We start from the raw sequence: 13,387 nt of genomic DNA, 5'->3' as shown, positions 1-13,387 counted from the left end.
ACAAGATTCTAATTTTCATATTTATTTATTATGCACACAATATTCTAATTTATATATTTATTATGCACACAATATTCTAATTTATATATTTGTTATGCACACAATATTCTAATTTTTATATTTATTATGTATACAATATTGTAATCTTTATATTTATTTATTTATTTAATATGTATACAATATTCTAATTTTATGTTTATTAATTATGTATACAATATTCTAATTTTTACATTCATTTATTATGTATACAATGTTCTAATTTTTACATTTATTTATTATGTATACAATATTCTAATTTTATATTTACTTATTATGTATACAGTATTCTGTCTGCGTGTATGCCCTCACGCCAGCAGAGGGCGCCAGAACCCATCACAGATGGTTGTGAGCCACCATGAGGTGGCAGGGACTCGAACCCAGGACCTCTGGGAGAGCAGGCCGTGCTCTTAACCTCTGAGCCATCTCTTCAGCACCAAGAAAAGTTTTAAAATGATTTACAATGTGTTAAAAATATGGGCAGGCTAAAAGTTGAAGTTCTTAAAGTAAAAATCGAAAAATAAGGAATAAAGAGAGTTGCTGGGTGTGGTAGCACAAGCCTGGAGGGCAGAGACAGACAGATCTTCGTGAGTCAATTAAAATTAAATTAAAATCAAGTACAAAAATACAGATACACGGAGAATAGTGACACTCTATGCTATCATGTTATCTTTTCATGGTTTGAGTCGTGAGGAGTGGCAACCGCGGCGAGAAAGGATATTTGTTTATTAATGATTTACTTAATTCAAGGTAAATATTTTTGAAATACCTCGAATGAAATTCAAAAGCAATGTTACTCTGGAGAAGAGTATTTGCTTCTGAAAACGAGAGGCTGTGGGTTCATCCTGTTTTTCAAAGGAAATAATCCTAAATTTTCTTCGGGTCCCTATAAGATGATTCGTGCCCCAAACCAGTAGGAATTATCCAGGAATACCACGCACACATTTCCCCCCAAAAAAATCACTGTGCGTATTTTCCCCTGTTTTTCAAAAAAAAAAAAAAAGACATTTTTTGGTTTTTTTTTTTTTTATAAAGTTGAATATTGTTGTTTCCTCAAGGTCTGTAAAAATTTATTTTACGTTTTCACGGGTAATGTATCAAATTTATAGATCGCCATTGCTGTAGCTCCCATATTTGTTGATCCTACTCCTACAAGACCTTGGGAGATTTTTCAATATTTTTGGGTCCTTTTCAGGTTTTCTTCAAAGCCTTAAAGTCTTATCAAATGGATTTTTCATTATCAGTTATGGTGACCCCAAGTTACTTTATGCTGTTTGTCGCTGTTGTGAAATACAAAGTTTCTCTTGTTTCTCCCTCTGCTTCTCTATCCTTTGTGTATAGAAGAGGTGTTTATTTTTTATTTTTATTTATTTTTAAAAAATATTTATTGATTTATGATGTACACAATATCCTAATTTTTATATTTATTTATTTATTATGTGTACAATATTCTAATTTTCCAGGTGGGAAGCAGATGCGGCGCCGCGGGGACACAGAGCTCTGTCCTCTCCCCTCCCCCGCCCCGCCTCACTGATTGAATACAAACGATCTATTTATTATTCAACATAATTAATCGTCCATGATATTAACTAGTTTTAAATATGAATCTAATTAACATCGATGAAATAGGCGGATGATTGAATATAGATGCAGAGCAGTTGGGGGGGCTGTAAGTGGGGGAAATTGGCAGGCACAGGGGATCATGGGAGATGTAGTCCCGCGGAGCACCGGGCAAACAGGAAGGAAGGAGCCCGGCCTTTGAGGCCAGGGACATCGTGCCGGACCGAGTCCATCCCTGACTACAGTCAAAATGGACGCCCCGGGGAATCATGGGAGATAGCAGCGGGCAGGCAGGAAGGGAGGACCCCGGCCTTTGAGGCCAGGGACATCCTTCTGGACCGAATCATCGCTGACTACAGGCAAAATGGTCGTCACGTGGAATCATGGGAGATGTAGTCCTGCGGAGTAGTGGAGTGGCTCCCCACACCCCGCCCCACCCCTAGCCACGCCCTAACCTTAGGCCTAAACCAAACCCTAAGCAAGCCCCAATCACAGCACCGCCCACCCGGTAGCAATGCCGCACCCCTGGCCCCGCTTCAGCCCTAGCCATGCCCACTCCTAGCACCGCCCTCACCTAGCAATGCCTCACACCTGGCCCCGCTTCAGCCCTAGCCACGCCCCACTCCAAGCACCGCCCACCCCATAGCCATGCCACACACCCCGCTTGGCCCCAACGCCTAGCCACGCCCACTTTTGCACCGCCCACCCCATAGCTCTACCGCACCCCTGGCCCTGCCCCAAACCCTGGCCACGTCCACCCCTAGCAATGCTGCACCCCTGGCCCGCCCCAAACCCAAGCCAGGCCAACTCCTAGCACTGCGCACCCCTGGCCAGCTCCCAACACCAGCCACGCCCACTCCTAGCCCCGCCCACCCCTGTCCCCGCCACCACCCCTGGCCCCGCCCACTCCTAGCAGTCTTTTATTTCATCGATATTGAAATAGAAATATAATAATCCCTGCTGGGCCTCTACCTGCCCAGCAGGAACATCCTGCCGGACCGAGTCCATCCCTGACTACAGTCAAAATAGACGCCCCGGGGAATCATGGTAGATAGCAGTGGGCAGGCAGGAAGGAAGGAGCCCGGCCTTTGAGGCCAGGGACATCCTGCTGGACCGAGTCCATCCCTAACTAAGTCAAAATGGATGCGCCGGGGAATCATGGGAGACAGCAGCGGGCAGGCAGGAAGGAAGGAGCCCAGCCTTTGAGGCCAGGGACATCCTGCTGGACCGAGTCCATCGCTGACTACAGGCAACATCGTCGTCACGAGGAATCATGGGAGATGTAGTCCTGCGGAATAGTGGAGTGGCTCCCCACACCCCGCCCCACCCCTAGCCACGCCCTAACCTTAGGCCTAACCCAAACCCTAAGCAAACCCCAATCACAGCACCGCCCACCCCTTAGCAATGCCGCACCCCTGGCCCCGCCACCAACCCTAGCCATGCCCACTCCTAGCACCGCCCACACCTAGCAATGCCTCACACCTGGCCCGCCCCAAACCCAAGCCAGGCCAACTCCTAGCACTGCGCACCCCTGGCCAGCTCCCAACCCCAGCCACGCCCACTCCTAGCACCGCCCACCCCTGTCCCCACCACCACCCCTAGCCCCGCCCACTCCTAGCAGTCTTTTATTTCATCGATATTGAAATAGAAATATAATAATCCCTGCTGGGCCTCTACCTGCTCGTTGACAAAGTCTCCGTTTACCTTTCATAATTAATCCAGAGATCTTTTCTCCATGAGTTTTCATTCTTTGATCCAGTTTGAACCAGTTTGATCCGGTCTGATCAGGCTTGATCCGGTTTTGAACCTGTCTACACTGGTTTGATCCAGTTTGATCCAGGTGCATCCGGTCTGATCCAGTTGTTTTTTACTTGGTTTTTGTCTTAAGAAGAGTCATTCTAAAATAGCATCTTCCCTCTGGATTAAATTAAATTTAAAATTAAAAATTAAAATTATTAAAATTAAAATTCCTGTAGGAGAAATTCAGGAAAGCAATACGAATAGAAGACCACGAAGATTTGGATCCACCCTATTTACATGTTTTTTCTGTAATTTTTTCCTAAACCGTCTTCATTTCCCTTTCCGCTTCTGCTGTTAACTCTCTGGGACTCTGCAAATCTTTGTCGCTATTTGAATTTTTGATTAAATGAATTTTTTTGGAAATCGTTAAGCGTCCCTACCCTGTCTCTCTTAATTTTTTCCCTTCTGTGCCCCTAATTTCTTTAAACCCATTCTGTCACCCGGGTAGTGAATGGATTAATTAATTTCATTAATTAATTTCAGGAGCTGTTTGGGATCCCCATCTAGGCAAAAAATATCTTTGCTGACTCAAACAATCTTTCTAAAGTAAAATCTACAAACTCTAGCACTCGGGTTCACGTGGCAATAAAGTTTTGTGAGAAATAAAGAAAACCTGTTTGGCGTGTTTTTTTTCCATCATCATCATTATTTTTTTTATTATGAAATAAATATTAAAACTTTTTTTTGAGTCAAATAGCAAAATGCAATCCGTAGAATGGTATTTTATAGATTTATGGAATCGCTTGCGTGTGATTTCCAAGGCTTCATTTACAACGTATCGCCTCATGCTCGTGCGGTTGAGCGTTCCCAGTGGGAGTGCAGTCGACTTTTATCTCCCAGTTTGCTGAGCGTTAATATGTGTAGGCACTGGGAAGGCAAATTTTTCTCCATCCTTTTCTTTTTTAAAATATTTATCTATTTGTACACAATATTCTAATTTTGTATTTATTTATTACGGTCACAATATTCTAATTTTATATTTATTTATTATGCACACAATATTCTAATTGTATATTTATTTATTATCTATACAATATTGTAATTTTTACATGTATTTATTATGCATACAATATTCTACTATTTATATGTATCTATTATGTATACAATATTCTAATTTTTATATTTATTTAAAATGTACACAATATTCTAATTTTCATATTTATTTATTAAGTATACAATATTCTAATTTTATATTTATTATGTATACAATATTCTTATTTTATATTTATTATGCACACAATATTCTAATTTTTATATTTATTATGTATACAATATTCTAATTTTTATATTTATTTATTTAATATGTATACAGTATTCTAATTTTGATATTGATTTAGAATGTACACAGATTCTAATTTTCATATTTATTTATTATGCACACAATATTCTAATTTATATATTTATTATGCACACAATATTCTAATTTATATATTTGTTATGCACACAATATTCTAATTTTTATATTTATTATGTATACAATATTGTAATCTTTATATTTATTTATTTAATATGTATACAGTATTCTAATTTTGATATTGATTTAGAATGTACACAAGATTCTAATTTTCATATTTATTTATTATGCACACAATATTCTAATTTATATATTTATTATGCACACAATATTCTAATTTATATATTTGTTATGCACACAATATTCTAATTTTTATATTTATTATGTATACAATATTGTAATCTTTATATTTATTTATTTATTTAATATGTATACAATATTCTAATTTTATGTTTATTAATTATGTATAAAATATTCTAATTTTTACATTTATTTATTATGTATACAATATTCTAATTTTTACATTCATTTATTATGTATACAATGTTCTAATTTTTACATTTATTTATTATGTATACAATATTCTAATTTTATATTTACTTATTATGTATACAGTATTCTGTCTGCGTGTATGCCCTCACGCCAGCAGAGGGCGCCAGAACCCATCACAGATGGTTGTGAGCCACCATGAGGTGGCAGGGACTCGAACCCAGGACCTCTGGGAGAGCAGGCCGTGCTCTTAACCTCTGAGCCATCTCTTCAGCACCAAGAAAAGTTTTAAAATGATTTACAATGTGTTAAAAATATGGGCAGGCTAAAAGTTGAAGTTCTTAAAGTAAAAATCGAAAAATAAGGAATAAAGAGAGTTGCTGGGTGTGGTAGCACAAGCCTGGAGGGCAGAGACAGACAGATCTTCGTGAGTCAATTAAAATTAAATTAAAATCAAGTACAAAAATACAGATACACGGAGAATAGTGACACTCTATGCTATCATGTTATCTTTTCATGGTTTGAGTCGTGAGGAGTGGCAACCGCGGCGAGAAAGGATATTTGTTTATTAATGATTTACTTAATTCAAGGTAAATATTTTTGAAATACCTCGAATGAAATTCAAAAGCAATGTTACTCTGGAGAAGAGTATTTGCTTCTGAAAACGAGAGGCTGTGGGTTCATCCTGTTTTTCAAAGGAAATAATCCTAAATTTTCTTCGGGTCCCTATAAGATGATTCGTGCCCCAAACCAGTAGGAATTATCCAGGAATACCACGCACACATTTCCCCCCAAAAAAATCACTGTGCGTATTTTCCCCTGTTTTTCAAAAAAAAAAAAAAAGACATTTTTTGGTTTTTTTTTTTTTTATAAAGTTGAATATTGTTGTTTCCTCAAGGTCTGTAAAAATTTATTTTACGTTTTCACGGGTAATGTATCAAATTTATAGATCGCCATTGCTGTAGCTCCCATATTTGTTGATCCTACTCCTACAAGACCTTGGGAGATTTTTCAATATTTTTGGGTCCTTTTCAGGTTTTCTTCAAAGCCTTAAAGTCTTATCAAATGGATTTTTCATTATCAGTTATGGTGACCCCAAGTTACTTTATGCTGTTTGTCGCTGTTGTGAAATACAAAGTTTCTCTTGTTTCTCCCTCTGCTTCTCTATCCTTTGTGTATAGAAGAGGTGTTTATTTTTTATTTTTATTTATTTTTAAAAAATATTTATTGATTTATGATGTACACAATATCCTAATTTTTATATTTATTTATTTATTATGTGTACAATATTCTAATTTTCCAGGTGGGAAGCAGATGCGGCGCCGCGGGGACACAGAGCTCTGTCCTCTCCCCTCCCCCGCCCCGCCTCACTGATTGAATACAAACGATCTATTTATTATTCAACATAATTAATCGTCCATGATATTAACTAGTTTTAAATATGAATCTAATTAACATCGATGAAATAGGCGGATGATTGAATATAGATGCAGAGCAGTTGGGGGGGCTGTAAGTGGGGGAAATTGGCAGGCACAGGGGATCATGGGAGATGTAGTCCCGCGGAGCACCGGGCAAACAGGAAGGAAGGAGCCCGGCCTTTGAGGCCAGGGACATCGTGCCGGACCGAGTCCATCCCTGACTACAGTCAAAATGGACGCCCCGGGGAATCATGGGAGATAGCAGCGGGCAGGCAGGAAGGGAGGACCCCGGCCTTTGAGGCCAGGGACATCCTTCTGGACCGAATCATCGCTGACTACAGGCAAAATGGTCGTCACGTGGAATCATGGGAGATGTAGTCCTGCGGAGTAGTGGAGTGGCTCCCCACACCCCGCCCCACCCCTAGCCACGCCCTAACCTTAGGCCTAAACCAAACCCTAAGCAAGCCCCAATCACAGCACCGCCCACCCGGTAGCAATGCCGCACCCCTGGCCCCGCTTCAGCCCTAGCCATGCCCACTCCTAGCACCGCCCACACCTAGCAATGCCTCACACCTGGCCCCGCTTCAGCCCTAGCCACGCCCCACTCCAAGCACCGCCCACCCCATAGCCATGCCACACACCCCGCTTGGCCCCAACGCCTAGCCACGCCCACTTTTGCACCGCCCACCCCATAGCTCTACCGCACCCCTGGCCCTGCCCCAAACCCTGGCCACGTCCACCCCTAGCAATGCTGCACCCCTGGCCCGCCCCAAACCCAAGCCAGGCCAACTCCTAGCACTGCGCACCCCTGGCCAGCTCCCAACACCAGCCACGCCCACTCCTAGCCCCGCCCACCCCTGTCCCCGCCACCACCCCTGGCCCCGCCCACTCCTAGCAGTCTTTTATTTCATCGATATTGAAATAGAAATATAATAATCCCTGCTGGGCCTCTACCTGCCCAGCAGGAACATCCTGCCGGACCGAGTCCATCCCTGACTACAGTCAAAATAGACGCCCCGGGGAATCATGGTAGATAGCAGTGGGCAGGCAGGAAGGAAGGAGCCCGGCCTTTGAGGCCAGGGACATCCTGCTGGACCGAGTCCATCCCTAACTAAGTCAAAATGGATGCGCCGGGGAATCATGGGAGACAGCAGCGGGCAGGCAGGAAGGAAGGAGCCCAGCCTTTGAGGCCAGGGACATCCTGCTGGACCGAGTCCATCGCTGACTACAGGCAACATCGTCGTCACGAGGAATCATGGGAGATGTAGTCCTGCGGAGTAGTGGAGTGGCTCCCCACACCCCGCCCCACCCCTAGCCACGCCCTAACCTTAGGCCTAACCCAAACCCTAAGCAAACCCCAATCACAGCACCGCCCACCCCTTAGCAATGCCGCACCCCTGGCCCCGCCACCAACCCTAGCCATGCCCACTCCTAGCACCGCCCACACCTAGCAATGCCGCACCCCTGGCCCGCCCCAAACCCAAGCCAGGCCAACTCCTAGCACTGCGCACCCCTGGCCAGCTCCCAACCCCAGCCACGCCCACTCCTAGCACCGCCCACCCCTGTCCCCACCACCACCCCTAGCCCCGCCCACTCCTAGCAGTCTTTTATTTCATCGATATTGAAATAGAAATATAATAATCCCTGCTGGGCCTCTACCTGCTCGTTGACAAAGTCTCCGTTTACCTTTCATAATTAATCCAGAGATCTTTTCTCCATGAGTTTTCATTCTTTGATCCAGTTTGAACCAGTTTGATCCGGTCTGATCAGGCTTGATCCGGTTTTGAACCTGTCTACACTGGTTTGATCCAGTTTGATCCAGGTGCATCCGGTCTGATCCAGTTTTTTTTTACTTGGTTTTTGTCTTAAGAAGAGTCATTCTAAAATAGCATCTTCCCTCTGGATTAAATTAAATTTAAAATTAAAAATTAAAATTATTAAAATTAAAATTCCTGTAGGAGAAATTCAGGAAAGCAATACGAATAGAAGACCACGAAGATTTGGATCCACCCTATTTACATGTTTTTTCTGTAATTTTTTCCTAAACCGTCTTCATTTCCCTTTCCGCTTCTGCTGTTAACTCTCTGGGACTCTGCAAATCTTTGTCGCTATTTGAATTTTTGATTAAATGAATTTTTTTGGAAATCGTTAAGCGTCCCTACCCTGTCTCTCTTAATTTTTTCCCTTCTGTGCCCCTAATTTCTTTAAACCCATTCTGTCACCCGGGTAGTGAATGGATTAATTAATTTCATTAATTAATTTCAGGAGCTGTTTGGGATCCCCATCTAGGCAAAAAATATCTTTGCTGACTCAAACAATCTTTCTAAAGTAAAATCTACAAACTCTAGCACTCGGGTTCACGTGGCAATAAAGTTTTGTGAGAAATAAAGAAAACCTGTTTGGCGTGTTTTTTTTCCATCATCATCATTATTTTTTTTATTATGAAATAAATATTAAAACTTTTTTTTGAGTCAAATAGCAAAATGCAATCCGTAGAATGGTATTTTATAGATTTATGGAATCGCTTGCGTGTGATTTCCAAGGCTTCATTTACAACGTATCGCCTCATGCTCGTGCGGTTGAGCGTTCCCAGTGGGAGTGCAGTCGACTTTTATCTCCCAGTTTGCTGAGCGTTAATATGTGTAGGCACTGGGAAGGCAAATTTTTCTCCATCCTTTTCTTTTTTAAAATATTTATCTATTTGTACACAATATTCTAATTTTGTATTTATTTATTACGGTCACAATATTCTAATTTTATATTTATTTATTATGCACACAATATTCTAATTGTATATTTATTTATTATCTATACAATATTGTAATTTTTACATGTATTTATTATGCATACAATATTCTACTATTTATATGTATCTATTATGTATACAATATTCTAATTTTTATATTTATTTAAAATGTACACAATATTCTAATTTTCATATTTATTTATTAAGTATACAATATTCTAATTTTATATTTATTATGTATACAATATTCTTATTTTATATTTATTATGCACACAATATTCTAATTTTTATATTTATTATGTATACAATATTCTAATTTTTATATTTATTTATTTAATATGTATACAGTATTCTAATTTTGATATTGATTTAGAATGTACACAGATTCTAATTTTCATATTTATTTATTATGCACACAATATTCTAATTTATATATTTATTATGCACACAATATTCTAATTTATATATTTGTTATGCACACAATATTCTAATTTTTATATTTATTATGTATACAATATTGTAATCTTTATATTTATTTATTTAATATGTATACAGTATTCTAATTTTGATATTGATTTAGAATGTACACAAGATTCTAATTTTCATATTTATTTATTATGCACACAATATTCTAATTTATATATTTATTATGCACACAATATTCTAATTTATATATTTGTTATGCACACAATATTCTAATTTTTATATTTATTATGTATACAATATTGTAATCTTTATATTTATTTATTTATTTAATATGTATACAATATTCTAATTTTATGTTTATTAATTATGTATAAAATATTCTAATTTTTACATTTATTTATTATGTATACAATATTCTAATTTTTACATTCATTTATTATGTATACAATGTTCTAATTTTTACATTTATTTATTATGTATACAATATTCTAATTTTATATTTACTTATTATGTATACAGTATTCTGTCTGCGTGTATGCCCTCACGCCAGCAGAGGGCGCCAGAACCCATCACAGATGGTTGTGAGCCACCATGAGGTGGCAGGGACTCGAACCCAGGACCTCTGGGAGAGCAGGCCGTGCTCTTAACCTCTGAGCCATCTCTTCAGCACCAAGAAAAGTTTTAAAATGATTTACAATGTGTTAAAAATATGGGCAGGCTAAAAGTTGAAGTTCTTAAAGTAAAAATCGAAAAATAAGGAATAAAGAGAGTTGCTGGGTGTGGTAGCACAAGCCTGGAGGGCAGAGACAGACAGATCTTCGTGAGTCAATTAAAATTAAATTAAAATCAAGTACAAAAATACAGATACACGGAGAATAGTGACACTCTATGCTATCATGTTATCTTTTCATGGTTTGAGTCGTGAGGAGTGGCAACCGCGGCGAGAAAGGATATTTGTTTATTAATGAATTACTTAATTCACGGTAAATATTTTTGAAATACCTCGAATGAAATTCAAAAGCAATGTTACTCTGGAGAAGAGTATTTGCTTCTGAAAACGAGAGGCTGTGGGTTCATCCTGTTTTTCAAAGGAAATAATCCTAAATTTTCTTCGGGTCCCTATAAGATGATTCGTGCCCCAAACCAGTAGGAATTATCCAGGAATACCACGCACACATTTCCCCCCAAAAAAATCACTGTGCGTATTTTCCCCTGTTTTTCAAAAAAAAAAAAAAGACATTTTTTGGTTTTTTTTTTTTATAAAGTTGAATATTGTTGTTTCCTCAAGGTCTGTAAAAATTTATTTTACGTTTTCACGGGTAATGTATCAAATTTATAGATCGCCATTGCTGTAGCTCCCATATTTGTTGATCCTACTCCTACAAGACCTTGGGAGATTTTTCAATATTTTTGGGTCCTTTTCAGGTTTTCTTCAAAGCCTTAAAGTCTTATCAAATGGATTTTTCATTATCAGTTATGGTGACCCCAAGTTACTTTATGCTGTTTGTCGCTGTTGTGAAATACAAAGTTTCTTTTGTTTCTCCCTCTGCTTCTCTATCCTTTGTGTATAGAAGAGGTGTTTATTTTTTATTTTTATTTATTTTTAAAAAATATTTATTGATTTATGATGTACACAATATCCTAATTTTTATATTTATTTATTTATTATGTGTACAATATTCTAATTTTCCAGGTGGGAAGCAGATGCGGCGCCGCGGGGACACAGAGCTCTGTCCTCTCCCCTCCCCCGCCCCGCCTCACTGATTGAATACAAACGATCTATTTATTATTCAACATAATTAATCGTCCATGATATTAACTAGTTTTAAATATGAATCTAATTAACATCGATGAAATAGGCGGATGATTGAATATAGATGCAGAGCAGTTGGGGGTCTGTAAGTGGGGGAAATTGGCAGGCACAGGGGATCATGGGAGATGTAGTCCCGCGGAGCACCGGGCAAACAGGAAGGAAGGAGCCCGGCCTTTGAGGCCAGGGACATCGTGCCGGACCGAGTCCATCCCTGACTACAGTCAAAATGGACGCCCCGGGGAATCATGGGAGATAGCAGCGGGCAGGCAGGAAGGGAGGACCCCGGCCTTTGAGGCCAGGGACATCCTTCTGGACCGAATCATCGCTGACTACAGGCAAAATGGTCGTCACGTGGAATCATGGGAGATGTAGTCCTGCGGAGTAGTGGAGTGGCTCCCCACACCCCGCCCCACCCCTAGCCACGCCCTAACCTTAGGCCTAAACCAAACCCTAAGCAAGCCCCAATCACAGCACCGCCCACCCGGTAGCAATGCCGCACCCCTGGCCCCGCTTCAGCCCTAGCCATGCCCACTCCTAGCACCGCCCACACCTAGCAATGCCTCACACCTGGCCCCGCTTCAGCCCTAGCCACGCCCCACTCCAAGCACCGCCCACCCCATAGCCATGCCACACACCCCGCTTGGCCCCAACGCCTAGCCACGCCCACTTTTGCACCGCCCACCCCATAGCTCTACCGCACCCCTGGCCCTGCCCCAAACCCTGGCCACGTCCACCCCTAGCAATGCTGCACCCCTGGCCCGCCCCAAACCCAAGCCAGGCCAACTCCTAGCACTGCGCACCCCTGGCCAGCTCCCAACACCAGCCACGCCCACTCCTAGCCCCGCCCACCCCTGTCCCCGCCACCACCCCTGGCCCCGCCCACTCCTAGCAGTCTTTTATTTCATCGATATTGAAATAGAAATATAATAATCCCTGCTGGGCCTCTACCTGCCCAGCAGGAACATCCTGCCGGACCGAGTCCATCCCTGACTACAGTCAAAATAGACGCCCCGGGGAATCATGGTAGATAGCAGTGGGCAGGCAGGAAGGAAGGAGCCCGGCCTTTGAGGCCAGGGACATCCTGCTGGACCGAGTCCATCCCTAACTAAGTCAAAATGGATGCGCCGGGGAATCATGGGAGACAGCAGCGGGCAGGCAGGAAGGAAGGAGCCCAGCCTTTGAGGCCAGGGACATCCTGCTGGACCGAGTCCATCGCTGGCTACAGGCAACATCGTCGTCACGAGGAATCATGGGAGATGTAGTCCTGCGGAGTAGTGGAGTGGCTCCCCACACCCCGCCCCACCCCTAGCCACGCCCTAACCTTAGGCCTAACCCAAACCCTAAGCAAACCCCAATCACAGCACCGCCCACCCCTTAGCAATGCCGCACCCCTGGCCCCGCCACCAACCCTAGCCATGCCCACTCCTAGCACCGCCCACACCTAGCAATGCTGCACCCCTGGCCCGCCCCAAACCCAAGCCAGGCCAACTCCTAGCACTGCGCACCCCTGGCCAGCTCCCAACCCCAGCCACGCCCACTCCTAGCACCGCCCACCCCTGTCCCCACCACCACCCCTAGCCCCGCCCACTCCTAGCAGTCTTTTATTTCATCGATATTGAAATAGAAATATAATAATCCCTGCTGGGCCTCTACCTGCTCGTTGACAAAGTCTCCGTTTACCTTTCATAATTAATCCAGAGATCTTTTCTCCATGAGTTTTCATTCTTTGATCCAGTTTGAACCAGTTTGATCCGGTCTGATCAGGCTTGATCCGGTTTTGAACCTGTCTACACTGGTTTGATCCA

The sequence above is a fragment of the Microtus pennsylvanicus genome, chromosome 18 (genome assembly GCF_037038515.1).
Source record: "Microtus pennsylvanicus isolate mMicPen1 chromosome 18, mMicPen1.hap1, whole genome shotgun sequence".
In the NCBI taxonomy this organism is placed as follows: domain Eukaryota; kingdom Metazoa; phylum Chordata; class Mammalia; order Rodentia; family Cricetidae; genus Microtus; species Microtus pennsylvanicus.
The sequence above is the reverse complement of the archived record's forward strand: the minus strand, read 5'-3'. Positions refer to the sequence as shown.